Below are 25816 nucleotides of genomic sequence, written 5' to 3'. Positions count from 1 at the left end.
TCTCATTGTCGAAATACACATTTATATGCATAAGTATGTGGAGCGACATGGTAAATGGTTAATGGTCCGAAAATGTTAGGTTAGAGAAAATTGAAGATTTATTGTTATCGACTTGTACTCTTAAGCTACTTTGGATGTTTCCTTAAGAGAAATTTATGTAAAAAAGTATAATTACGAAAATATATTTAATGCAGGCTATTAGTATTGTAAGGAGCACTGTAAGTACTGCAGTAAATATCCATTAAGACATTGATCCAACATTGAATAAGGTAGATCAAAAACTTCTAGTGATATAGTATGTAACAAATTATTAGAAACCAATTATCTTCTGAAGAATCCACACGGAATATTTGCAAATATCTTTATTAGGAAAATTATTCTAGGGAACAAATTAATACTTGCATACTTACTTGCACAGCTTTTTTCGACATGCCTTTTGATTGATTTTTAGCTTTGATATATGAACAGTGTTATGCAATAGAATGTTAAGCCACAAAAATTGAAAAAATGAGTTATATGTGCCAGTCTATTAAGAAACACTCTTTTGTCATTTTGCAATACAAATTTAAGTGACTTAAATTTATTTACCCTGTAAAATTCTTATTTTTAAATCGTGTTAACCAACATTGACCAATATTTTATGTTACAATAAAGAGTTAAATTCCTTAACACTTTTTATAGCATATTATAATGGCGCCATCTCTACGCAGCTTAATCATGTTATGAGGGTTAACACTCAACACTATTGTTGCTAAATAGGCAGTTGGTTGCGCATTCCTAAGCAATTTAAAAGTTATTTGTGTGAATAAAAAGTGAAAATTAGTGTTGTTGGTAATAATTAAAAGCCTTAGACGACACTCCGATGTCAGGTAGGCCAGCAATTTATTGTACATTTTAATTTTTCTTTATATGAAAAGTAAGGTTAGGGCTGCGATATATTTTGATGCGTTTTTTTAATAATAAATATTATTGTGTAACTTTTAAATATCAAAAACTGTTTTTCTATTTACTACAGCACATGATATTTAAATGTACAAATTAATAAATTAGTTCGTTTCTGTAAAATTTAGAAAATATAAATTATAACACGTTATTGCGAAATGTTCTCATTGCTTTTTATTCCGTTTTACAAAAGTACATAATAGGTACTTGGTTGGTTATTACTAAACGCTGTAATTGATTTATTAAAACGTTATAAATATGTAAAAAAGTTAAGGCATTTAATTCTTTTTTGCGTAACTATAAATGATCCTTAACTTATATTGTAAAAAGTGTTATTTTGGTTGCATATTTTATACTTAAAGGGCTGGATCGTATTAAATTTTGTGATAGAAAGTATTAAGTTTTTTTTGTAAATTGTCAAAATTATTTAAACAAAAACAAAAAGATTTATTTTCATATTTTTGAAACTTACCTGTCAATAAAAATATGTATATACCTACGTATAACAATTTAAATGTTTTTGATTAAGGATACGTTTTTCAAAGTAGTTTTATATTATTGGTTATTTGATATTTAAATAGTTTGGATCAATTAAATATTTTGGTACATAAAACTGATTTTCTTATTCCAAAATGGAATCGAATTCAAGGTCCATGCGAATGGTGAAAATTTGCAGATCCAAAAAAAAATAAGGAAAACACTTACCCTGAAACGTCCTTATCAGAAACTTTTTATAATAATCAGAATTTGGAAAACAATATTGCGAAAAACTCTATGAACAAGTTTGAGGATAATGTTTTAGAAAATATTACAAGTAGCCATATAGGAACTCCTTCATCCCGTATTAAACCTGGCCTTACACAAATTTCAAATGTGACTATTTTTGAACCTGATGATGAACTTATGCAAGTAATAGCCAAGAATTCTGACTTAGATGGCAGTTTACCCAACATATCATTACTTGAAAATAGTAACCTTAACCTAAGTGGGTTGAATTTGGCAAACCAAGAGAGTTTAGGTACTAATCCAGATCTTTCTGTCTCTTATCTAAATACAGAATTAAATGGTTTGGAAGTACTAGATACTGACATGATTTTGAATGATGTCCCGACCGATTTCGATGAATCCAAGCAGTCAATCACCAACAGAAAATCATCACCAAAGGAAGCAACAAATCAACAAACTTCTCTCCAAGGCAATTCAAGTGGTGACCATAGCAATAATGCTCAAATAAGTATCGAGAGTGATCAAGAAGAGGAAGAAGAGCAATATAGCGACAGTGATATTCAAGACCAATTACAGGAGCCTAATTTTTTACCGGATAATAATGAGCTTAGTGAGAAAAAAAATATCGATGAAAATACAAGAGGTAGGCCTAGGCAAGGAAGAAAAAGAAAACATCCTGACCAAAATAGGCAGATTCGAAAGAAGAAAGCCGATACCAATCAAGATCATTTTAACGGAAATGGAAAAAAGTTGCGGCAAGAAAATTCACAAATTTTAATTGCACTTGTCGGAAGAAGTGTACCGAAAAAGTGTCTGCAAAGATTCGGCAAGCGGAATTTGAAAAATTTTGGTTGGCTGGATCATATGAAGCTAGATGCGCGTTATTACAAGCAGGTGTTAGAGAAATAAAAAAGAAAAGAAGTTACTCTGCAGATTCTAAAACACAGTTTAGTAGACAGTACTATTTTTCAGGTGTCGAAGTATGTAAAAGTACATTTATTAAGACTTTAGGTATAAGTCAGACACGAATTGATTTTGCGTTATCAAAATCTAGAACTAACCAACCAATTAATGATAAACGTGGAACCAATTCTGGAGGAAGAAAAAACAAATGAAATAAAATCTTTTATTAATAGTATGCCCAGATATATTTCCCATTATACACATAACACTACAGCAGCCAAATTTTTGTCTTCAAATCTTAACCTTCAATCATTATACGACCTATACCATGAAAAATATCCAGAGGGTGTACGTTTATCCAAATTTAAAAAGATTTTTTATACTTCGTTTAATCTTCGGTTTAAAAAACCTCAAAAAGATACGTGTTTACGTTGCGATACCTTTAAAATCAAAATGCAGGCAGTAGATTGCAATGACCTAACTGTGGTCAAAAGTCAACACGATGCTCACTTAAAATATGCCTATGAATTAAGAGAGCAAATGAAAAATTACTTAAAACTTGCTAAAACAGAAGTTGCCATTGAAACCCTTACTTTTGATTTAGAGAAGACTCATAGCTTGCCAAGACTTCCAACGAGCATTGTATACTACAAAAGACAGCTGAATTTATTTAATCAAGGAATACATTTCGGATGTAGCGGTAAAGGATTTTTCTACGTTTGGTTGGAATATGAAGCGGACCGCGGAACCCAAGAGGTAGGATCATGCCTAAGCCATTATATTGTAAATCATTTGAAAACTACAGCCACCAAACAAATATTGTGGGCAGATTCTTGTGGCGGACAAAACCGCAGTATTAAAATGGTTTTAATGCTTCAACATATTCTTCAAAATGACCCAACTCTTAATTCTATTGTGCTACGATTTTTACAACCCGGACATACATTTTTGCCAAATGATTCAGAGTTTGAAGATGTTGAATGTGGGTTAAAAACTCACAATCGTTTATACACTGACAATGACTATATCCACGTTATGACAACTTGTCGGCGCAAAAATCTTTTTATAACCAGATTTAGTATACCATTTATTTAGTAACCAGACTACACAAAACTGATTTTGTATCGGTATCTTCCCTTCAGAAACTCATTACCAATCGTAAAATAGATATTGAGAACAATAAAATCTTTTGGTTAAAGACTTGTGAAATAGAATTAAAAATAAGTGATCCGTTCAAATTGTTTAGCAGACTCGCAGATGAACCGCATATATATTGTATATATATGCAACCGAATATATATTGTATATATATATATATATATATATATATATATACATATATATATTATTAATATTTACTAAAGAAATGCCAATATTATGGCTAAATGGTCGAGAGCTATCTGCTACCAAAAGTCAAAGACCTAAAAGAAATGTTAAAATTAATTCCAAACGATTCAAGAAGCTTTTACGACTTTTTAAAAAGTGTCGCTTCTGGGGACTTTGTAGACGATACAGACGGATTTGAGCTTCGATTTATTTTGATATTGAGCAAATGAAGGTCCTGACGTTGATATGGATTAAGTGATTAATTTAAGTATTATTTTTATTATTTTAAGCTACTATGCTGTGTAAACCGTTGTGTTTTTAAAAGAATGTATTTGTTTATTTTAATTAAAGACTCTAAAAGTATATCTAGGTAGGTTCAATAGTTTAATCAAATGTAAATCAAACAGTTTTGCTTTTCAAATAGTGCAATAGTAAATACTAGTACTACTTTTGCTAAAGTTTAGATACCTAAAGGTCCTAAAAATATAGTTTATAAAGGATTTGTATTTTATGTTATTGAAGAACTTATTATAGGTTAAAGAGAAAGAATATTTTTGATACTTTAGCCGGCGATATAATAACTAGGCTGACTTACATTAACATGCTTGTTTATAGATATTTAATTTTTGTAATATAACGTTAAGTGCCATAAAACGTAGTGTGTATTATTTTTGTTCAGTAGGTTACGGATATGCAATAACATGTTAAGTACCTTAAAACATTTGTTGAGTGTGGAACTTCTTGAAATATATTTGCAATAAAAATTATAGTGTTTTTTATAAGCCTTTTGCAATATTTGCCATATTTTACTAAATAAATATATACTATAAGCAGATACTAACAAATTTTACCAAAAATTTTATCCTATGTGGTCGCAATGTTAATGAAATATTGTATATTTACTTTAAAACTTAAAGCGCGTTTTACTCAAAATGACTTGCGCGTGGCTTAAGACTCTATTGCATAACACTGTCCATATGTGAATCCCATTTCAAATATTTATCCATTATTTTATTTAGACAAGACAGTCTAAATTTTCAATTTTAGGTTTGTTCAAATATATTTTGTTTTACTGGGTCAATTTAAAGAAATCCAACCACTTTTAATTAATTTAATGTCAACAATTGTGCTCTCTCTAACTTCAGTCCATGTATCTCCACAAAATATGGCAACCATATCATCAGCCTAGGACCTAAACTAACCATTAAATAATTGAATGCCCATCTATAAGAGGATTTATATAGGTAATAAATTCGTATAGGTTCCTTGAGGTATATGAACATAACTTCACACAACTCTCAAAGACATTCAACTCAGCTCTCTTCATAGTATTTATTAATAAGTATTATTTCCTACATTTATACTACCAGCTTTGTATACTGAAGTGACAATTTTTGAATGAAGTTTACTTGTTTTAAAAATGATAGTTATAAAATGTACTAAAGGATCTAAAATGTAGAAGTGAACAGATTTTTATAATTGTAGCATCAATATAATAGCAAGTGATATACTTAAACCAATTATTAATCATAAGAAATATCAGATTTTTTTAAACAATAGAAATTTCTTCTTAATATCCATCAATCATCTCCTAATTATTAAAAAATGCAAAATCTGCTAAATTACTAAGTAAAAGGCTCAGATTAATAAACAATGGAGCTTAAATTGTAAAAGTTCTCATCCTAAACGACTTAAATTTAAATGAATTAGGCAATTGATGAGGCCTTTCTTTCTTGTTTTATTCCACTTTCATGTATAAATGGCGTATTGTAATTAATTCTTTTTTTTATTTAGTTAATTTTTAGTATATTACTTAATTAAGCGGTAAATGAATTGTGGGTATTGTTTAAATGCAAGAAAGTTTTACTATTGTTTTAAAACTATTTAGCCTAATTATGGCATTAATAGTGATCATATAATTAATATTTATTTATTTATTCTCTTAAGGATACAAACAGGTAAACCCACTACAGTATCCACTCATAAATATAGAAGCAAATATAAACTTGCAAACACTAAAGTTAAATACACTTAACAATTGCTAAACCAGAAAAAGACTATTAAATTTTAAATACTAATCTGTAAATACTAATTCCTACACAAAAGACAAAGTCTGGGACACGAATTATAGTAGCTCTCTCTTCAATACACCTTTCAGGTTTTTCTGGGTTTCAAAAAAGAGATCTATGTTATTATAAAAATTTGATAATCTCATCATTCTACACAGTGGAGATGACTGACAACTGTTAGTATTTCTGAAAGGTAAATTAAAAAGATCACTAAGTCTTAACTGCCGTGATGGAACATTAAACCTCTACCCCTGCATCAAACATGGACAATCCACTTTATTATTCAACAGTTTATGCAAAAATAAAAGTCTGAAATTTTTCTTCTGTTGTCAAGAGTAAGTATACCAAAATGTTTTCTTATATCACCTAAGTCATTAGTAACAATATTTAAATTATCCCTATAATAAAGACACTTCAAAAATTTGTTCTGCACAGATTCCAATCTATCTTTATAAATTAAGTAAATCGGATTCCAAACAACACACCCAAAATTAAGCTTGCTATAAACAAATGCATAATACAAAAAAATATAGGATTTAGAGGATTTTAAAATTTTAGCCTGCCTATTAATAAACCCTAACATTTTATACACATTAGTGTTACTAAGGTATTTGTCACGTCATCCTGAACGACGTCTGTCAGAGCTATCAGTTTTTATTTTATTATTTCGGTCGGTTTTATTCGAAGTTTAAATTCGAATTTTTTTTTGAGTCGTATATATTCTCAGGGCCGGGTTAATAGGTTTTTTGCTTTTTCTGATTTTTATTTAATTTTCATACATTACATAGTCTTTAACCATCTTAAAACTGCCTGATTTTTGTTTGATAATATAAGTGTTTTTTTTGTCTAAAGTTTTTGGCTTTTATTATTGGACCGAACCGCGTATTATGTACGACGGGTAGTTTTACATTAATACGCCCCCGATAGTATTAATATGTTTATCAAAAAGTAACTTTTCGTCAAAAATGATTCCCAAATCCTTCACATCTTGAGCCCTTTTAAAATCAACATTATTCACATTATAATTAAATTGGATTTTTAATTTATTTTTAGTAAATGAAATAAACTGACATTTTTCAATATTTAAAAATAGGCAATTGATCCGACAGTATTCAACAAGGCTTTCTATATCCTCTTGCAGGAGCTGGCAGTCTTCGTGTGACTTTATAGGTCTAAAGAATTTAAGATCATCTGCATAAAGCAAAAACTCCGAGTGTTTAAAACATTTAAATATATCATTTATAAATATTATGAAAAAAGGGGGGCCCAAATGAGATCCTTGGGGCACCCCCGAGGTTACATTAACTATTGCAGAGTTTACGCCGTTTATGCAGACTGTGAACCTTCGATTTAAGAGGTAAGATTCAACCCATTTTAAAAGAAAACCACCCACCCCTACCAAAGATAGTTTTTTTAGACAAATTGAAATGTTAATTTTATCGAAGGCCTTGCTGAAGTCCGTGTAGACGCTATCAACCTGAATACGTTTGTCCATATTTTTCTTTAAAAATTCAAGATAGGTGAGAAGATTGCTGTCCACAGAACGGTTTGCAAAAAACCCATGTTGTTCAAAAATCAATTGTCCTTTCACCAACTTAAAAAAATATGTATATAAAAGTTTTTTAAATAATTTTGCAAATATACTGAGCTTACTTATTGGACGGTAGTTGGAGATAATATTTTTTTGTACGTTATTATATATAGGAATTACATTGGAAACCTTCCACGCATCCGGAAAATGACCTTGTAAAAGCGATTGATTATATAATTTAGATAAAGGATATGAGAGCCCTCTAGAACAATTTTTGACAAATAATGAAGGTATGCCATCAGGTCCTGCACCCTTTTTAGGATGCAGATCATTAATTCCTGCTACAACCTCATCCAGTTGAAATTGAATTAAACCTAGATTATCGTGTGTCATGTTACTGTTATGGTGATTATTTGATACACTTGGCGCTACAAAAACTGATTTAAAATACTCTGAGAATGAATCGCTATTTCTTTTGAGGTGGAGACTTCAATATTATTATATTTCATAACTGAAGGTAAGCCAGAATTTCCCCTCTTAACAGATACAAGTTTCCAGAAAATTTTATTATTTGTTGATATTTCGTCCTCTAAAAAGGATATATAATTGTTAAAATCACGTTTTATTAGCCCCTTAGATCGACTTCTTAAGAGTTTAAATATGTTTAGATCAGATGGGTTTTTATATATTTTTCATTTTTTGTGGAATTTATTTTTTTCCTTAATTACTTTAATAGTAGCTTTTGAAAAATAATGAGGGTAACCACTACTCTGATGGATAAGTGGAACCCTCTCTTTGATTATATCCATTAAAATATTATAAAATTTACTTAGATTTATATCAATATTAACACTAGTAAGAATAGTATTCCAATAAATTTTAGACATTTCATTATTGATTTCCTCGAAGTTTGCCTTTTTATAATTAAAAAAACTATGTTTTGGGTTTCTTAAGGATTTAGGAATATCTAGGCAAAACAAAAATTCAAAAGCAGGATGGTGGCTATCCTCTTTAACTGCTGGGGCTGAACATTTTATAATATGACTAATATAGTTTTTATTACAAAGAATTAAATCCAAAATTTTGTTATTATTATGTTTAATAGGATTTTATTGCATTAGTCCACTAAATGATAATGTATCTATAAGTTCTGCACGCTCAGCACTTACGGTAATAGGTATCAAAAAATCTTCAGTTTTATTTTTCTTTTCCCATGTAACCAAAGAACAGTTCATATCACCACACACCAGAATAGAACTATCACCCACATTGTCACTTATCCAGGATAATTTTGAAGAAAAACAAGAATATGCCATACGATCACTTGGCGGCATATAAACGCTACAAAGATACACTGTATTGATTCCGACTTTCAAAGCCACCCATACATCCTCTGTATCACTGAAAAACCCTGGTACACTAACTGCATTAAGCACTTTCTTGGTTGCTATTAACACACCACCCCCATCCTTCTTTTGTGAAATTGTTGTCTCCCGATCACGTCGAAAGACATTGTACTTATTTAAGTCAAACAGTTCTTCATCAGATATGTTTTTATTAAGCCAGGATTCACTTAAACAAACAATATCAAAGTTCATCCCATCCATGGCCAAAGAAAATTCATTAAGCTTGGTTCTTAAGCCCCTTGTATTTTGGCAGTATACGTAAAGAGCCATTTTATTAACAAAAATATCTTAATTAATGAACCATTATAAATATATTACGCAGAGCCATCACCCAACTTCTCCAAAACAGATGAGTTTCTTACAAGAATAATTCGTGATCTTTCATTTTTCCTCAAGAAGATATTGCCATTCTTGACCCAGACAAATTTAAACTGATGATCCTTAGCAAACTGCTTGACCTCCTTCAACAATATCTTCTTTTCGCTGATTAGGTTTTCATTTATAAATATTGGCTTGTGAGCACTGGCCAGCATTAAACCAGGTCCATTTTTCCCAGTAGAACGAATCTTGGCATTCACAGCACCCATCACTTTCTCCTTAAAAATGCGGGATGAAAATCGAACTACTATAGGCTTTGGTAGATTTTGATTTCGACTCTGGACACGATGAATAAAATCAATTTTTTTCTTCTTCGATATTGCACGATATCTATATTACTTACAATTGTAATAAGATTTTCATTTTTTATTTCTGGTATCCCATGGATCTCTATATTATTGTATCTGGAAAACTGTTTGAGTAAGTAAATTTTTTGCGTGATTAACAGAAAATCAGCCTTTAATCTCACGTTTTCCTCTCTATATGAGATCATTTACGTTAATTGTTAAAAGTAACATCTATAAAAGTAAAAAATTTGGCTTATTTAGGTTGAATCGACAATAATACCTTAATTGTTGAGTTGATGCTCCAAATGCCATAATAGTTCTTGTATCTAATTAAGTTAAACTAGCAATATTCTAAAAAACCCTATCAAAGACTTGAATACAACACCCGAGTCGCAGGTTAGAAACTATTGGATGTAGCAAGATAGCAAAAAAGTATTTCAATTTTCATCATATTGACCAGTTTCATATTTTTGCTATTAAAATCCTAAGAAAGTGTAACTTTAAATTCTAGCAGAAAATGATGAGTTATTAGGCATTTTCTTACAGGAAAGCCTCTACTCTAAGATCTTCTTCTTATAAATTAATGGATAACGTCACTCTAGAGCTTTAAAATAAAATGATTGTTGACAAAAGGTATTTCTTAATAACTTCAGAAATGTGGTAAAAGAAATTCTTTAAAATTCTCGCAGAAAATGATGAGTTATGAGGATTTTTCTTACAGGAGTGCCTGTGTTATACAAGATCTTTCTTCCTCTTGTAAGTTAATAAATAATGTCAATTCAGAGCTTCAAAATGAAGTGATTCTTAATAGAAGAGATTCATTGACAACTTTACAAGTGTAGTAAAGGAAACCTTTAAAGTCCTGGCAGAAAATGATGAGTTATTAGGAATTTTCTCACAGAAGTGCCTGTGCTGTACAAGATCTTTCTCCCTCTTGTAAATTAATGAATAATGTCACTCCAGAGCTTCAAAATGAAGTCATTCTTCATCGAAGAGGTTCTTTGACAACTTCACAATTGTAGTCAAGGAAATCCTTAAAGTCCTGGCAAAAAATGATGAGTTATTAGGAATTTTCTCACAGGAGTGCCTGTACTATACAAGATCTTTCTCCCTCTTGTGAATGAATGAATAATCTCAATTTAGAGCTTTAAAATTAAGTGATTTTTAATAAGAAAGATTTCTTGATAACTTCACAACTGTAGTCAAAGAAATCCCCAAAAATCCTAGTAGAAAATGATGAGTTATTAGGATTTTTCTTACAGAAGTGCCTGTACTATACAAGATCTTTCTCCCTCTTGTAAATTAATGAATATCGTCACTCCGGAGCTTCAAAATGAAGTGATTCTTAATAGAGAAGATTCCTAACAACTTCACAACTCTGGTCAAGCAAATCCCTAAAATCCTAGCAGAAAATTATGAGTTATTAACATTTTTCTTACAGAAGTGCCTGTACTATACAAGATCTTTCTCCCTCTTGTAAATTAATGAATAACGTCACTCAAGAGCTTCAAAATGCAGTGATTTTTGATAAAAGAGATTCCTTGGCAACTTCACAACTGTGGTCAAGGAAATTCTTAAAATCCTGCCAGAAAATAATGAAATATTAGGAATTTTCTTACAAGAGTGCCTGTGCTTTACAAGTTCTTTCTTCCTCTCGTAAATTAATTAATAATGTCACTCTGGAGCGTCAAAATGAAGTGATTCTTGATTGAAAAGTTTCCTTGACAGCTTCACAATTGTGGTCAAAAAAATCCTTAAAATCCTAGCAGAAAATGATACATTTTGTTAATAAATTGTTTTTTTTTTTGTAGAATTCTTATTGTGTGAATTGGTCCCATATCTAAGGAGAATAAAAATAAATAACTTCTAGACAAACACTTGTTATTATTTAGTCAACGTTTCGATCTCTATAAGATCATCCTTGAGTATATAAATTAGTAATCTGCCGTTGTAAATATTTATTTGTTTTTGTAAATTAGTTCTAAACCTAGGGAAGGGATTGCCAGTGTAAGATTTGGAATTTTTAACCCTTTATCAAACATTTTTTTTATATTTAGTCAATATTCCGAACTCTATAAGATCATCCTTAAGACTATATAAATTAGTTATCTAAATGGGTCGATTACGTAAAAAAAATTGTTGGTAGAAACTGGTTACAGATAATACAGGACAGAAAGTCATTGGAAAGAAGTGGAAGAGACCTATGTTCAAGAGTTGACAAGCAATGGCTGATAATGAAAAAAATGGAATTATCATCAATTTGACTACTCCTAAGAAATATTGCTTTCTAAACTCTTGCTCAATTACACTAATTAAATTTAAGGTAAGGAATTGAATAAGAGCATCTTAATGCCACACTCGAAGTTGGGATACACTGTATATGTCTCTTTAGAAATTATCATGTTTTGCCTTTTTTTATTTACTATATAAGGTATATAGTGACTAAAAAAAAATTCAATGACGTGTATTATATTAAATTGATACACTTTATTCAGGACTATTAAAAATCAGGCTAAATTTAAAATTCAAAATTAATAAAAATTAATTCAATTACGAGGTCTGGCTATTAAATAACGAGATTGCGTGCCTAGAGGGCGCCCTAGACGGGTACCAAAACACGTTTTGGTCACTATTATAGTATTCGTGCAATAGCGGTTTAAAACGAACGTGTTTTTTTTCCGAAAACCATGTGTGACGAAAAACAAGAGCAACGCATCAATCTTAAATTTCTCGTTAAATTGAAAAAACTCCGACTAAGTACTATAAATTGTTGCAAGAGACCTATGGGGAAAATTCTCTCTCTCGTGCGTGTGGTGTAAGCGCTTTAGTGAGGGCCGAGAGAGCACTGAAGATGACCAACGCTCAGGTCACCCTGTCAATGTTTCAACTCCGGAAACAGTGACCAAAATCAACCAAATTGTCCCTGCAGATCGTCGAATGAGCACCCGGATGATTGCCGAGGCTGTAAACGCCGATAAAGAAACGGTTAGAAAAATTTTACACGGGGAATTACACATGACAAAAGTCTGTGCGAAATTGGTGCCAAAAAACTTGACTCCTGACCAAAAGCTCTTGCGTCAACAGGTCTGCTCAGATTTCCTTGAAAGGTTAGAAAAAGATCCCGGACTGATAAAAAACATTATTACGGATTTTTTAATACGATGTTGAAACCAAGCGGCAATCGATGCATACGCCTGAATCGCCCAGAATAAAAAAAGCAAGGATGTCCAAATCAAAATTCAAGGTAACGTTGATCGTTTTTTTCGACATTAACGGTATCGTGATGACTGAATGGGTTCCAGAGGGTCAGGCTGTCAACCAGACTTACTATTTGTTAGTTTTGGCAACACTGCGAGAACGAGTTCGTAAGAAACGGACCGAGTTGTGGAAAAACAACTCGTCGATTTTGCACCAGGACATCGCACCTGCCCATAACGCGCTATATGTGAAGCAGTATTTGGCCGGTAAGCGCACTCCAGTGCTCGAACACGCGCCGTATTCGCCAGATTTGGCCCCATGTGACTATTTTTTGTTTCCGAAGATAAAATCTGCTTTGAAAGGGACCCGATTTGAGTCGATCGAAGCCATAAAGCAAAAAACGGCAGAGCTCCTAAAGGCCCTCACCAAAGAAGACTTCCAGCACTGCTTCGATCAATGGAAAAAACGTATGGAAAGATGTGTGGCGAGGGGGAGCATTCGAATGTATAATAAAACCCTTTTTCGTAACTAGTCTCGTTATTTAATAGCCAGACCTCGTATATAACAATAATAAAACTAAATAACAAATAATATTATAATTCCAAGAAAACACCGAGATCCTTAGTAAATATAACGGGTACAGAAATCGTAAAGCCCGCCGTGAAGAAATTGAAGAAAGGAAGTTGCGATAGTAGAGAAGCATTATGACGATGATTCATTCGTCCATTCTTCGATGCGATGCTCATCTGTCCGCACTGATTGCGGTAGTAGTGATTTACTGTTTGCGCAATTTGCCTTCTTCGTCTTCTTCTTCCTCTTCCTCTGCTTTTTAATTTATTTTTCTTGCGGGGTGCAAATGGATAGCGGTACCTCGGACTGCCGCCAGAGCCACCACTATACCTCGTTCATTTATCATCTTTAAATGGTTCTGTGTACTAATAATAATTTGTTAAGCAAGTGAGAAAAATACGGTACGGTACTTTAGTTGCTGTTAATTCACAGTTTGTGGTAAGATCCCGCACAAGAGTTCTTGGAAAATTTTTGTCCAATGAGTCTCGGTTTTACACAACTCTTTTTAATGCACAGTCATAATAGTTTATGACCAATAGAAGTCACTACAGTGATAATAGTGCATTATTTATGCACTAAATTGTGAAAAAATTTAATAGTTTTTAAATTTCCCTCAATACATAACGAGATGTTAAGTTCTTCTTGAGATGGCCTCCTTACGTTCCTTATTTAGTCACCATTGTCACAATTTTTCTGATCGCCTTTATGGTATGCTCTGCGCCCAAGGCGAATCGCGGCCAATACCCACGTAAGGAAAACGATCAAAAGGTAAAGGTTGAAAATAATTAATTCTGTCGGGCATTTATGCCGTGATTATTGTTTTAAAGGTTATTATTATTTCCTACTTGTCATGTCGTGATATGCTTACTGCTTATGGAAAGGATAATGTACGAGACTAACGTTTGTGAAATTGTAAATTTAGGTCAGGTTTTCCCGGTAATTGAATAAATGTTTCATTATTAGTAGAATTAAATAAAACTCTCTAACTTTTTTCGTTTTTGACTTATGCACATGCTGATAGGATTTTTTTTGAAAAAAATACATTTTCCCAAGAAAAATTATTTTTTACCTCCCTGTCTATTTTTTCCAAAAACGTTGACAGAGGTGTCAAATCATTTTATTTGAAGAATATTTGTAGAAATTTTCAATTCTCTAATTTTCTTCATTTTTGACTTATGCACATGCTGATAGGATTTTTTTGAAAAAAAAACCACATTTTCTGAAGAAAAATTATTTTTTACCTCCCTGTCTATTTTTTCGAAAAATGTTGATAGAGGTGTCAAATCATTTTATTTGAAGAATATTTGTACAAATTTTCAATTCTCTAATTTTCTTCGTTTTTGACTTATGCACATGCTGATAGGATTTTTTTGAAAAAAATACCACATTTTCCGAAGAAAAATTATTTTTTACCTCCCTGTCTATTTTTTCGAAAAATGTTGATAGAGGTGTCAAATCATTTTATTTGAAGAATATTTGTAGAAATTTTCAATTCTCTAATTTTCTTCGTTTTTGACTTATGCACATGCTGATAGGATTTTTTTGAAAAAAATACCACATTTTCCGAAGAAAAATTATTTTTTACCTCCCTGTCTATTTTTTCGAAAAACGTTGAAATAGGTGTCAAATCATTTTATTTGAAGAATATTTGTACAAATTTTCAACTCTCTAACTTTCTTCGTTTTTAACTTATGCACATGCTGATAGGATTTTTTTGAAAAAAATACCACATTTTCCGAAGAAAAATTATTTTTTACCTCCCTGTCTATTTTTTCGAAAAATGTTGATAGAGGTGTCAAATCATTTTATTTGAAGAATATTTGTACAAATTTTCAACTCTCTAACTTTCTTCGTTTTTGACTTATGCACATGCTGATAGGATTTTTTTGAAAAAAATACCACATTTTCCGAAGAAAAATTATTTTTTACCTCCCTGTCTATTTTTTCGAAAAACGTTGAAATAGGTGTCAAATCATTTTATTTGAAGAATATTTGTACAAATTTTCAACTCTCTAACTTTCTTCGTTTTTAACTTATGCACATGCTGATAGGATTTTTTTGAAAAAAATACCACATTTTCCGAAGAAAAATTATTTTTTACCTCCCTGTCTATTTTTTCGAAAAACGTTGAAATAGGTGTCAAATCATTTTATTTGAAGAATATTTGTACAAATTTTCAACTCTCTAACTTTCTTCGTTTTTAACTTATGCACATGCTGATAGGATTTTTTTGAAAAAAATACCACATTTTCCGAAGAAAAATTATTTTTTACCTCCCTGTCTATTTTTTCGAAAAATGTTGATAGAGGTGTCAAATCATTTTATTTGAAGAATATTTGTACAAATTTTCAACTCTCTAACTTTCTTCGTTTTTGACTTATGCACATGCTGATAGGATTTTTTTGAAAAAAATACCACATTTTCCGAAGAAAAATTATTTTTTACCTCCCTGTCTATTTTTTCGAAAAACGTTGAAATAGGTGTCAAATCATTTTATTTGAAGAATATTTGTACAAATTTTCAACTCTCTAACTTTCTTCGTTTTTAACTTATGCACATGCTGATAGGATTTTTTTGAAAAAAATACCACATTTTCCGAAGAAAAATTATTTTTTACCTCCCTGTCTATTTTTTCGAAAAACGTTGAAATAGGTGTCAAATCATTTTATTTGAAGAATATTTGTACAAATTTTCAACTCTCTAACTTTCTTCGTTTTTAACTTATGCACATGCTGATAGGATTTTTTTGAAAAAAAAACCACATTTTCTGAAGAAAAATTATTTTTTACCTCCCTGTCTATTTTTTCGAAAAATGTTGATAGAGGTGTCAAATCATTTTATTTGAAGAATATTTGTACAAATTTTCAATTCTCTAATTTTCTTCGTTTTTGACTTATGCACATGCTGATAGGATTTTTTTGAAAAAAATACCACATTTTCCGAAGAAAAATTATTTTTTACCTCCCTGTCTATTTTTTCGAAAAATGTTGATAGAGGTGTCAAATCATTTTATTTGAAGAATATTTGTAGAAATTTTCAATTCTCTAATTTTCTTCGTTTTTGACTTATGCACATGCTGATAGGATTTTTTTGAAAAAAATACCACATTTTCCGAAGAAAAATTATTTTTTACCTCCCTGTCTATTTTTTCGAAAAACGTTGAAATAGGTGTCAAATCATTTTATTTGAAGAATATTTGTACAAATTTTCAACTCTCTAACTTTCTTCGTTTTTAACTTATGCACATGCTGATAGGATTTTTTTGAAAAAAATACCACATTTTCCGAAGAAAAATTATTTTTTACCTCCCTGTCTATTTTTTCGAAAAATGTTGATAGAGGTGTCAAATCATTTTATTTGAAGAATATTTGTACAAATTTTCAACTCTCTAACTTTCTTCGTTTTTGACTTATGCACATGCTGATAGGATTTTTTTGAAAAAAATACCACATTTTCCGAAGAAAAATTATTTTTTACCTCCCTGTCTATTTTTTCGAAAAACGTTGAAATAGGTGTCAAATCATTTTATTTGAAGAATATTTGTACAAATTTTCAACTCTCTAACTTTCTTCGTTTTTAACTTATGCACATGCTGATAGGATTTTTTTGAAAAAAATACCACATTTTCCGAAGAAAAATTATTTTTTACCTCCCTGTCTATTTTTTCGAAAAACGTTGAAATAGGTGTCAAATCATTTTATTTGAAGAATATTTGTACAAATTTTCAACTCTCTAACTTTCTTCGTTTTTAACTTATGCACATGCTGATAGGATTTTTTTGAAAAAAATACCACATTTTCCGAAGAAAAATTATTTTTTACCTCCCTGTCTATTTTTTCGAAAAATGTTGATAGAGGTGTCAAATCATTTTATTTGAAGAATATTTGTACAAATTTTCAACTCTCTAACTTTCTTCGTTTTTGACTTATGCACATGCTGATAGGATTTTTTTGAAAAAAATACCACATTTTCCGAAGAAAAATTATTTTTTACCTCCCTGTCTATTTTTTCGAAAAACGTTGAAATAGGTGTCAAATCATTTTATTTGAAGAATATTTGTACAAATTTTCAACTCTCTAACTTTCTTCGTTTTTAACTTATGCACATGCTGATAGGATTTTTTTGAAAAAAATACCACATTTTCCGAAGAAAAATTATTTTTTACCTCCCTGTCTATTTTTTCGAAAAACGTTGAAATAGGTGTCAAATCATTTTATTTGAAGAATATTTGTACAAATTTTCAACTCTCTAACTTTCTTCGTTTTTAACTTATGCACATGCTGATAGGATTTTTTTGAAAAAAATACCACATTTTCCGAAGAAAAATTATTTTTTACCTCCCTGTCTATTTTTTCGAAAAACGTTGAAATAGGTGTCAAATCATTTTATTTGAAGAATATTTGTACAAATTTTCAACTCTCTAACTTTCTTCGTTTTTAACTTATGCACATGCTGATAGGATTTTTTTGAAAAAAATACCACATTTTCCGAAGAAAAATTATTTTTTACCTCCCTGTCTATTTTTTCGAAAAATGTTGATAGAGGTGTCAAATCATTTTATTTGAAGAATATTTGTACAAATTTTTAACTCTCTAACTTTCTTCGTTTTTGACTTATGCACATGCTGATAGGATTTTTTTGAAAGAAATACCACATTTTCCGAAGAAAAATTATTTTTTACCTCCCTGTCTATTTTTTCGAAAAATGTTGATAGAGGTGTCAAATCATTTTATTTGAAGAATATTTGTACAAATTTTCAATTCTCTAATTTTCTTCGTTTTTGACTTATGCACATGCTGATAGGATTTTTTTTGAAAAAAATACGACATTTTCCCAAGAAAAATTATTTTTTACCTCCCTGTCTATTTTTTCGAAAAACGTTGAAATAGGTGTCAAATCATTTTATTTGAAGAATATTTGTACAAATTTTTAACTCTCTAACTTTCTTCGTTTTTGACTTATGCACATGCTGATAGGATTTTTTTGAAAAAAATACCACATTTTCTTAATAACTTAAACAATCAATATTTTTGTTAACTATGAATGATATTTTTGAATTAATTGATTTAAGTTAAGGTTACTACATTTTTTGTTACTCTTTTATATCTGTTTTATTTATTTATATTCATAAAATTTACACATTTATTTTAATGGACTTAAAAACAACTTTTGGAAGTTGATTTTAAGTTCACAAAAAAACAGTTCTATGCCACGTAATATGTATGATCAAACTGGTTCTTTCCTAACTGACCCCCAAAAAATAGCAGACTCCTTTGCTCAATTTTTTTATAACTCATACAACAGAAGCACATCCCAACAGAAGATAACTGAAATCAACTACTCACATTGCAATACTATTAACATTACATCTTTCACAGAAAATGAAGTACTAAGTGCTTTAAAATCAGTTATAGTAGAGCCGCATAGGGCATTTCGCGTGCCAAACTATGATGAAAGCAAACAGCCTATATAGGTTAGATGGTATTAAGTTACTGATTACGAAAGCCGGTGTTGTCCCCTCCACCCCCGCGTCAGTCACCACCAACCACTCTCTTTAAAAAGTAAAATTTTTAAATCGCTGTATCTCGAAAACTAATAATGCTAGCGGTCCACTTTTTTTACTGTTATATTCACAAGTACTTGTAGAAAGAAAAAGGTCATTAGAAATATTTTCATATCTCAAAAACTAAAGCAGCTATATTCAAATTTGTATGTTTTTTTGTTGGAAATTTTAGTTTTTTTCAAATATTTTTTTAACATTTTATCCTACAAAAAAACTTTAACTATTTTATTATGCAAATTTCTTAAGCTTTTTAAAAAGGTGCATATTGTTTGAATTACGTTAACCCCTCCCATCAAAAAAAAAAATAAAATCGATCATCAAACCAAAAAAAATATATTCACACACTAGATTTAACAAAATACTTAGTATAATGTACCGACCTTTTTATAGAAATTTTGTTTATTTATTATTTAGGATAGTAAAAATATAATAATTAATACATATTTTCCCCTCCATCCACGTTTGAGTCACTTCCACTCCCCCCTAAGGAGTAAACTTTTTAAATCTCGGAAACTTTTGATGTTAGCGATTTAATTTTTTTGTGTTTGGATTAGAAACCGAGAAACCTAACTCCCCTTTACCCCAAACTAATACCACCTCCCCCTGACTCTTTTTTTTAATTAAAAAAAAACACATTTGTTTATTACTTTAATAAGTACAGATTGGTATAATAGATTGCACATAAAAAACTAAAAATTACTTTACAGGTAAAAAAAAAATTATTCATCATCAGAACTCTCATTTTTAAAAGAGTTGCGGTTCTCACAGAGTTCGTCCACACACATACAACTCTCCGTGCATCGAAGTTTATTTTGAACACGCTTGCACTGTTTTGTGGTGCATCTATTTTTTTTTTTGCAGGCACATGAGATTAAATTTAAAATTTTATTTGACGCAACATTTGGTAGACCAGAGAGAACTGGTAGAAATACATTCTCTTCTTTTTGCCAGCCATACTCGGTTGATTCTAATTCTACTTCAGTTTTTTTATGGGCATTTATCCAAATATATGCCTGTAATCGGGCTCTTCCTAAAGCTGGTAATAATGAACTTTGGGTTGGAGAGAGCTGCTCACTTTCCAGCTGCTGTTTGGAAAATCCCCACCAGCGTAACTTTGCCGGTGTCGTTATATTGGCTTTTAGGTTGTACACTGTGCCCCATTTTGGATGAGACTGTAGGGTAGCTCTGTCATTTTTTAAGATAGAGCTTTGCGGTTTTCGCGACCCTGTATCACTTTTTTGTAAAACTTTTAAAGCCACAAACAGAAATATTCTAACTACTTTTGTTCCTGAAATACAGGGTGAAAACGAAAATGTTCACTTTTGGAGATGTTATTATTTCTCAGGCCCTGTATAAGATAGAATAAAAATTAAAACTGCTTATAATAGATATTTTTACATAAAAGTGGCGTATTTAATTTTTTTTCCCAATGCACTGTTTTTAAGATTGGGCACAAACTTGGTATTTTTTAAATGGAACACCCTGTATATTTTAACGTCAAATTATTGCATTTTTTTTTCTAAATACATTGATGTATCACAACCTATTCTTTAGTAAATTTTAGCTTCAAAAATCAGAAAAATCCATATTTATTTTTGTTTTTAATAGTAGGCCATGAATTCTTACACACATGCATTTAATTATTACTTTTTTAAAACGCCATGTGATTTAAACCTGTTTATTTAACTATATTTTAAACATTAACTTAAAATATTAATATAAACATAAAAATGTTAAAAACAAAAAAAAATATATCGGACCAGGTTTAACATTAAAAACTAATTAGTAATTACAAGAATCAAATTAGAAAATTAATTACAAAAACCAATAAAAAAACAACAAATATAAATTTAATAAAACTGTTCAAACTGCTGTCCATTTTGTCTTATACAAAAACCACATACAGTCTGTATTCGTCTTAAGGCATTTAAAATTATAAAGGGTTGCCTTTGTAAGTTTATGAATGCTTCTTCAGTTCTCGCTCGGAGTTCATTTATATTATTATGCCGATTTGCATAAATTTTATTTTTTAAGTACGACCATACAAAAAAGTCCAAAACACTTAAGTCCGGTGACCTCGGGGGCCATCTGATTGGCCCGTCCAATCCAACGTCTATCAAAATGGGCACTTAAATATTCTCTAACTACCCTTGAATTATGAGCGGGCGCTCCTTCTTGCTGGAAATATATTTGATGTCGCTGGGCTAAAGGTATGACCTCCAGCAACTTTGGCAAATTATTTTGCAATATATTTAGATATCGTTGGGCAGTTAAGCTACCCTCAAAAATTGGATATACAATTTTAGTGCCCAATACAAAACAGGAAACACTAAAACCAAATCGGCCTTGTTGCTGTCGTTCAAAAGTAATATGTTGGTTTTCTTGATACCAATGTCTGGTATTTTGCCTATTAAATATGCCACTACTGCTTATATGGGATTCGTCAGACCATATTACCTTTTTTACAAAATCCGGATCTTCATTAGTTTTGGTTAAAAACCAATTAGAAAATTCCAGTCGTTTAAACGGATCGTCAGGATGCAATTCTTGAATAATATTTATCTTATACGGTTTAAATTTATGCTTTTTTAAAATTTTTTGCACTTTTGTTTTGGAAACTCCTATCTCTTCCTCTATCTTTCTACAGGAAATTTGGGGTCTTGCTTCCACACACGCTAAAACATTAATTTCGCCAGCTTCATTTCTATCAACATGGGGTTGCCTAGGTTTTGAATAGCAGCCATAATTTAAAAGATTAGATTTTAACCGGAATACCGTAGCCCGAGATGGCTGACGTCTTTCTGGAAACCTAATAAGATCTTTTTTATTTTTTGAATTTTGTAACAAAATAAAATAAGCTAGAGCTTTACCTATTTAAATATAATTGCTGCGCCGCTTCGACATTTTCGTTAGAAAGGTTTAAACATTTTATAATATCATACTTTTCAAAATTTTGGAATTCCATATTTTCACCGTCAGCCATCATTATTGATATGTATTGAGTCTGTTTGTGACTTAGTTTCCATGAATGCAATAAACAAAACATTTTTTTATGCATGTGTCAAAGAATTCATGGCCTACTATTAAAAAAATAAACATAAATATGGATTTTTCTAATTCTTTGAGCTAAAATTTATCAAAGATTAGGTTGTGATACATCAATGTATTCAGAAAAAAAAATGCAAAAATTTGACGTTAAAATATACAGGGTGTTCCATTTAATAAATACCAAGTTTGTGCCCAATCTTAAAAACAGTGCATTGGGAAAAAAAATTAAATACGCCACTTTTATGTAAAAATATCTATTATAAGCAGTTTTCATTTTTATTCTATCTTATACAGGGCCTGAGAAATAATAACATCTCCAAAAGTGAACATTTTCGTTTTCGCCCTGTATTTCAGGAACAAAAGTAGTTAGAATATTTCTGTTTGTGGCTTTAAAAGTTTTACAAAAAAGTGATACAGGGTCGCGAAAACCGCAAAGCTCTATCTTAAAAAATGACAGAGATACCCTGCAGTCTCATCCAAAATGGGACACAGTGTACACCATGCAAATAAATTTTTCTAGCTGATTTGATATTTTCTCCACTTCTATTTTAGTATTGCCAAGATCGATTAAAGAAGCTAATATTTGATCATCTACCGCTTGAAACGCTTTAAAAAACTTCAGTTTGCCTAAAAGAATAATGCAATGTAAACTAGCAGAAAAACATTGTTTTATTTTTATAAGTTTTAATCATTAATATTTTCTTACCTTTTTTTGCAAACCCTCCTGTGACATCGCAGCCTGATAGCGCATGAAACTCGGTAAAGCCTCTTTCTGTAGGTACGTGAGCTGTTGGCCTATCTTGTTTATATCAACATTTCTCTTTTTTGCTCCTAATCCAGTCTGAAGCTACAGTTCGCAACTAAAGATTTCGTTGTACTTCAAGAGAAAAATAAATACTTCGGTGTCTAAACAATATAATAAATGTATAAATATTTTATTACATACATATTTCGTGTAGTAAATTCATACCCGGAGAGCACACAGTAATACATATTTCTTCTTTTTTTTTTCAGCATGATTGGCAGCATATGTAGCATGTAAAATGATTTTGGTATCAGCTTCTTCCTGGTTGGATGCAAGATCTTCAATATTTTTGCTATTGGTCATGCAGCTTCTGTTCCAAGATGCAAAACGTTTTTTGTTCTTGAACGAATCTGAGTCCAGGCATTTTTTTGACAAATACTCTGATAATTCGTTTTTTGTTCTATTGCTTGACAACAAATCTCTGATTTGAACATTTGATATATTAAGAGGCTTTCCAATAGTTAACTGTTTGGTGCTCTGTTCATACCTTTTATTTCTAGTATTTTGTTTGAGAGAAGAATCATCGTATCTGTCAAAAACTAAATGTATTTCGTCATATTTTCCATATTTATTCCAAAGGACAGATATAAAATGGTTGGCTAAATTTAAACAGGTCCTCATGCTTTTAGGTTTTTGTAAAAGATGAAGTTCTGCCATGCGATCATTATAACAATATTATAAATGTTGATGTTGAATACAAAACTACCTAAAAAATACCCTTATTTAGGCAACAAATTATTTATTTTAAAAATATGCAACTTACCACGTTGACTTTCTGGAATAATTTCTTCAAGTACGTGCATCAGTTTTGATTTAGATATTTTTATATATCTCATTTAGTTCTCGAGATATTGATTTAGTCAATATAACATTTGTTATGCCCCTCGCACTTGTGAAAATAACAGAGAATTTTTTTTAATTCTATCTCTATTGATATCCGAGGTATTAACAATTAAAATAAAAATACATTTTAGGGGTTGGGGGATGAGAGACGTTTGTAATCAGTAAGTTAATACTTACTAACCTCTATATATTGTTTGCTTTCATCACCGTTTGGCACGCGAACCACTTTTTTTCGCCCTATGCGGCTCTACTATTAAGCCCAAAGATAAAACACCTGCATTTCTTATATTTGACTGTGCGTCTGCTTCTTGTAAACCGCTAACAATATTGTTTAATCTTGGCCCTCGGAACTAGAAAATTTCCTCTGCTCTGGAAAAAATCTAAAATTATTCTGTTCATATAAAAAATTATAAAAATCTTATCGATAACTACCGGCCAGTTACACGATCACGGAATTTAAAATTATCAGAATCTATAAACGATAATTCTCAAGTTGACGTAGTCTATACAGATTTCTCGAAAGCTTTCGACCGTCTTGACCATTCCATTCTTATATCAAATCTTTCTGACCAATTTGGGTTTTCATCTCGTTTAATTTCTCTTATCTCTTCTTATCTCACTAAACGTCCTCAACATGTTGAATGCTTTGAACACAGCTCAACTGAAATAATCGCTCCTTTAAGTCTACCACAAGGCTCCATATTGGGACCTCTACTTTTCAACTCATTTATTAATACACCATTTCTAGGAACTTAGAAGTTAACAAATTATTATACTGTGATGATAACAAATTATACTGTAGAATTGATACTATTGAGGACTGCATTAAACTCCAAGTAGCTATTAACTCAGTGAATGAATGGCGCAAGAATAACAACTTGCCTCTAAATGCTGTGTGGTCTCCTACTCCTGAAAAAAGAACTGTGTTACCAATACAAAATGTGACACTACTAAGATCAACCAATGATGTCAACAACAGCTGCCGAAACATCATTTATTTTGAGATTTAGGACTCGAAAGTTTAAAAGCGCACTTATAGTGTTGCCGCTTTTTTGGCATTTAGAAAATTTCCCATGCAAAGGTCAGCATTCTTCTGCAGGAGTCTTTCTTTGACAGTTAGTTCATCCACTTTCTTAGATGCCCAAGTAATTTTGCTTTGGTGCTTTGGGCGCCCATAACCTCAATCTCCTGGGTCGCTGCGTTACAGCCAAGTCGTGTTTGGTCCAAAAAAAGCACTTCTTCCTTCTAAATTCTTTTCGCGCAAAAGTTATTGGAGATACCACCATAATTTATGCATAAAACAACGCTTGAATATTTAGTTTTACAGGAAGTAAATGTATTTTTCTCAAAAACGTTGTCTTCTATTTGTTTTTCAGTAGCCGCTCTATGTATGTAACGTATCCAAGGCGAGTCATTAATGTGACATGAAAGGGCGTATTCCTTGGGTCAAAATATTTAAAAAAAAAACTTTCTACGAACCCATGTCCGAAAATGCTTCCCTGTGGAGATACAGTTTTAATTTTATTTTCAATATTTCTAAATAATTTGGAAGTAAACGAGAATAGCCAGCCATAGGATATTAGGTATAGGGAGGTTTTCCAACAGGCTAAATTAAATTTTTTTTTATTATTTCGATGTCACTAATAGAAGGCGCCACGTATTACATTTTTATTTTATAAATACAACAATGAAAAAAAACCGTTTTAATTATTCAAAAAACTCAAACGTCTTTATAAAATCAAAAAGTGATTAACATGACGTACAATTCAAACTAGGTGCAGAGGTTAGAAAAGTTGTTGAGTGTCGCACTCGCTTAAAAATACCTGCTGTGTTTCTAATTGTTGCGCAACTTACCACTACCCTATTTCTAAACTCTTTAACATTTTCAATCGGACTAGTATAAAGTAACTGTCTTAAGTAACCCCAGAGGAAAAAGTTTAATGAGTGTAAATCGGGAAATCGTAGAGGTTACATTTGAGGATCTCCTTTATTATATAATTAAATATATTTAGGTCCTGCAATATGCTTCACAGAAAATAATTTATTGGCAGGTTTATTTGAGCGATAAAAATTCGGTACTTCATCCAATAAGCACAACTTTATATCATATAAATATATTTACTAGTTAGTGTTCCTAATCGTTTCTCCCAATGCTACTGTAATATTAGGAGAGATACTTTGAATTATTTAAAACACAAAATCTAAATTGCGTTTATCTGGT

General features: G+C 30.9%; 1 protein-coding gene and 1 long non-coding RNA gene across 4 annotated transcripts in view; one reads left to right on the top strand and one right to left on the bottom strand.

Moving 5' to 3' along the window:
* The window catches only part of LOC126749604 (uncharacterized), a 149288-nt gene that overhangs the window by 17911 nt on the left and 105561 nt on the right, over positions 1-25816 (top strand). The window lies entirely within an intron of this gene.
* Positions 22259-24942, bottom strand: LOC126749606 (uncharacterized). 3 transcript variants are annotated; one of them, XR_007665176.1, is made up of 5 exons: positions 24028-24942; positions 23516-23975; positions 22918-23458; positions 22654-22853; positions 22259-22574 (listed from the first exon to the last, which is right to left on the bottom strand). It is a non-coding gene; the product is annotated as an uncharacterized LOC126749606 (long non-coding RNA). The 3 variants fall into 3 exon arrangements; XR_007665177.1 differs by having other exon boundaries at positions 22654-23458; positions 24028-24256; positions 24311-24942; XR_007665175.1 differs by having other exon boundaries at positions 22654-23458.

The sequence above is a fragment of the Anthonomus grandis genome, unplaced genomic scaffold (assembly GCF_022605725.1).
Source record: "Anthonomus grandis grandis unplaced genomic scaffold, icAntGran1.3 ctg00000362.1, whole genome shotgun sequence".
NCBI classification, from domain to species: domain Eukaryota; kingdom Metazoa; phylum Arthropoda; class Insecta; order Coleoptera; family Curculionidae; genus Anthonomus; species Anthonomus grandis.
Note: the sequence above shows the minus strand (reverse complement) of the source record. Positions and strands in the feature narration are given on the sequence as shown.